This window comes from Nycticebus coucang, chromosome 3 (assembly GCF_027406575.1).
Source record: "Nycticebus coucang isolate mNycCou1 chromosome 3, mNycCou1.pri, whole genome shotgun sequence".
In the NCBI taxonomy this organism is placed as follows: domain Eukaryota; kingdom Metazoa; phylum Chordata; class Mammalia; order Primates; family Lorisidae; genus Nycticebus; species Nycticebus coucang.
The window spans coordinates 65,382,363-65,386,460 of NC_069782.1; the positions used below are offsets into that span (position 1 = coordinate 65,382,363).

At 49.7% G+C, this 4,098-nt stretch overlaps 1 non-coding gene across 1 annotated transcript; it reads left to right on the plus strand.

Moving 5' to 3' along the window:
• The first annotated feature begins 3,175 nt into the window (after positions 1-3,175).
• Positions 3,176-3,279, plus strand: LOC128582756 (U6 spliceosomal RNA). Its single transcript, XR_008379201.1, has one exon. It is a non-coding gene; the product is annotated as a U6 spliceosomal RNA (small nuclear RNA).
• The last annotated feature ends 819 nt before the right edge of the window (positions 3,280-4,098 follow it).

The following is a 4,098-nucleotide window of genomic DNA, read 5'->3' on the forward strand; positions in this document are numbered from 1 at the left end:
GGGGCAGGTGCCTGTAGTGCCAGCTACTTGGAAGGCTGAGACATCAGAATTACTTAAATGCCAGAGTTTGAGGCTCAAGATGCCACAGCACTCTACCAAGGGTGACAAAGTGAGACTCTGTCAAAGAAGAAGAAGGAGGAGGAGAAAGTATGGTGCAAACAGAACCAAATTAGAAAATGGTAGCCCGGGGTGGCACCTGTGGCTCATTGGTTAGGGCGCAGGCCCCATATACCGAGGTTGGCGGGTTCAAACCGGGCCCGGCCAGAGCTGTGATGCCACGGCACTCTATGTAGGGCGACAGGTTGAGACTCTGTCTCAGGAAAAAAAAGAAAAAAAGAAAATGGTAGCCGGGCATGGTGATGAATGCCTGTGGTCCCAGCTACTCAGGACGCTGAGGCGGAGGATGGCTTAAACTCAGGAGTTGGGGAAACCTCAGTGAACTGTGATTATGACACTGTACTCTAGTGGCAGCAGTCAATCAAGGCCTGGTCTCTAAAACAAAAAAAGTCATGGGTGGCGCCTGTGGCTCAAGGAGTAGGGCGCCGGTCCCATATGCCGGAGGTGGCAGGTTCAAACCCAGCCCCGGCCAAAAACCACAAAAAAAAAAAAAAGTCATATCAGACATGTTTTCTTTTTCCTCTTTTTTTTTTTTTTTTTTTTGAGACAGAGTGTCACTCTGTCATCCAATATAGAGTGTTGGGTAGAGTGCTGCAGTGTCACAGCTCAAGCAACCTTAAACTCTTGCCTCAGCCTCCTAAGCAGCTGAAACTACATTTGCCCTCCACAATGCTGCTGGTTTGTTTTCTTTCTATTTTTAGTAAAGACAGGTCTCGTTCTTGCTCAGGCTGGTCTTGAACTCCGTTGCTCAAGCAATTTGCTGACCTCAGCCTCCCAGAGGGCTAGGATTACTGGCATGAGCCACCAATCCTACCCCAACCCCGCTTCTTTTTTTTTTTTTTTTTTTTTTTGAGACAGAGTAAGACTCTGTCGCCCTGGGGTAGTGTCATGGCATCCTCAAAGCTCACAGCAACCTCAAACTCTTGAGCTCAAGCGATCCTCGTGCCTCAGTTTCCCCAGTAGCTGGGCCTAAAGGCGCCAGCCACAATACTCAGCTAATTGTTTTTCCTATTTTATTAGAGACAGGGTCTCACTCTTGCTCAGGCTGGTCTCCAATTCCTGAGCTCAAGCGATCCTCTCTCCTCGGCCTCCTAGAGTGCTAGGATTACAGGCGTGAGCCACCGCACCTGGTCTGATGCTCCCCTTTTAAAACAGGGTCGGGGGATGTGATGTAGTGGGCGAGGAAGCTCTGGGAACTTTGTGTGACCCAGCAGCCTTTTCAGACATTTTGACTGTCCACTGCTGCCCCCGCGTGGTCACAGCCAGACAAGCAGTACCTTCCCGCGGATCCCATTTCTTTCTTTCTTTTTTTTTTTTTTTTGAGACAGACCCTCAAGCTGTCGCCCTAGGTAGAGTGCTGTAACATCATAGCTCACAGCAACCTCCAACTCCTGGGCTCAAGCGATTCTCTTGCCTCAGCCTCCCAAGTAGCTGGGACAACAGGCGCCCACCACAAAGCCCCGCTATTTTATGGTTGCAGCCGCCATTGTTGTTTGGCAGGCCAGGGCTGGATTCAAACCTGCCAGCTCAGGTGTATGTGGCTGGCGCCTTAGCCACTTGAGGTACAGGCCCTGAGCCCCCATTTCTTGTCTAATGAACAAATAAATGTTCCCTCCATCTCCCTGTGTACTGGGCCAGTGCAAGGTGTGGAGGATCCTCTACTATCCAGCCAGAGATTGCCTCATCAGAATTCCTGAGGGCAGGATGAGTGGGATATACAGGATTGAGAGGTTTGTAGGATAATGTGATGAGCTGCCAGTTTCCTTGGGAAATTGCAAACCAAGTCTGCTCTGGAGTGATTCTCAGAGGGTCTTCAGGTAGCCCTGAGCATGAACCAGGATAAAGTCTTGTTAAGCCAACCCTGGCTGGGATGGGGGTCTGCCTCACTCACTATGAGCTGTATGGCTTGCTGCCCCCTGGGGTCCCATCAGTCAGCACCCGTGAGCTGCATGCATGTTCCCATCTTGTGGGTGTCATTGGAGTGATCAGCTTTCCCCATGCCTGTCCTGCTGGGACAGGTGGGTCACAGAGGAGGTGAATTATGCCCTGACAGTGGGACGGGATACATGGAATGAGTGACTGATTTCCAACTTGGAGAATGGGAGGACAGGATGGTTGTGGCGGGTCAGGCTGGTCATCAGCCCTTTCTATTGAAGGAAAGTACTACCAAATCCAAAAAGGTGGGGGGGGGGGAACCAGCCATGTAGCAGCACCTCTCGCCCCCTACCATAAGAATGTGGCCTTTGTAACTGTTCCAGGAAATAGCCCCAAGCTGAAGCAGATAACCGGTAACCAGTTCTGAGAAAAGAGCTAAGCAAATGTTTAACTGCTGATCTTGTCTTAAGACAGATGTGTAATGAATCAGAGTTCTTCTTATCTGGAAAGCCCCTGCTATGTCTGCTACCCCTCCCTACCTTGTTTTGCCTTTATAAGCTTGTAAAACCTGCTGTTCGGGGCTTGACTCCTCTGCTCCTGAGAGAGTTACGAGTTAAGCCCCAGCATGCTGGAATAAAATCCTCTTGCTGATTGCATCAAGTGCCGTCTCTTGCGGTTGATTGGGGTCGTTGTCATTCAGGACAGAGTGGGGGGTCCTGTCCCAAGTCTTTCACTATCACTTAGAAGACAGAACTGGCCTTTTATTTTTCGTTAGGAGGAAAAAGACCTTCTACCAAAGCAGGAAGATCCAACAACAAATGGCCACTCACCTTTCTGCACCTCTCTGCAACTACTAACAAGCAGGGGACATGTCCCCAATATTTGGATGACAGGGTTCCTTTTTGCCATCCTGGCTCCAAAAGCTGCATGAAAACTGCTGGTGGAACTCATACATAGCTGCCCGCTATGGAGCTGGGAGGGCAGAGTAGGTAGCTGCTACTGAATTAAGACTTGAAATTGACCAAAATTTACGACAATTTATCAACCAATCCCAATCCTTTTACTGGAAGTTGAAAATTTTCAATATACCCCACAGTTCCAAAATAGCTACATCAGTCAGTTCCTGCCAGTGGAATTGTTTTCTAGATGTGAAGACAGATTGTTCAATAATTCCCAGTCTGCCGTGCTTGCTTCAGCAGCACATATACTAAAATTGGAATGATACAGAGATTAGTATGGCCCCTGTGCAAGGATGACACCCGAATTCACGAAGCCTTGCATGTTTTTGAGCACATTGTGAGGGTGTATAACACGCCCCCTGGGTAAGGGACTCTTCTATAAATGGAACTTTACCCTGGAAGTTAGAACAATGTAACCTAAACATTGTACCCTCATATTAATTTGAATAAAGTTAAAAAAAATCATTCCCAGTCTGCCATCTTCACTGAATCCTCTGACCCGAATTTTTATACTACAGATTATTTAGGGTCTCTTCCCACACGTTACGTCCACAGAGAGTGTCTCTCACCCCAGTAGTTACTCCTGCTTTTTCCCATGACAGGAAGATATGTGAGGAAACGTTGGCAAGCCTCATCTCAAATTCCTGACCCCAGGAGGATATCTGGCTTTCCCTCCTGTTCCATTCTTCTCTGGCCCATTCTGGACTCCCCTCCTGCTTTGAAGCGAGGGGATGGCTCCAAGCATTGAACAGTGAATATGGAATTCCCTGCACACACTTGTGACCCCGCGTCCAAGAGGAAGACTAGGGAAGAGAGCCCACTGAGTGCAGGAAGACGACAAAGCCCATTCTGTCAAGCTAGGAGGAGCGAATTCTTTTAAAGGCAAATAGCCCTGAGGCGGGCTGTGGGGGAGGAAGCCAGGACTGAGGGGCAGTGGCTAGAACCTGTCAAAGCGGCTCTACACGTTACGCCTCCCAAGGCTCCTCTAGACAAACACGCCTGGGAAAGCGGAGCCCGAAGCTCTATCCAACCAGGGGAGTTGGGGCGGGGCCCTGCGGACTGTCAAATCAGACGCGCCCCTGGAGAGGAGGGCGGGGCCCTACACTACCCTACCGAGCCTTTGTTTCTCGCGCCCGCCCACTTCGGG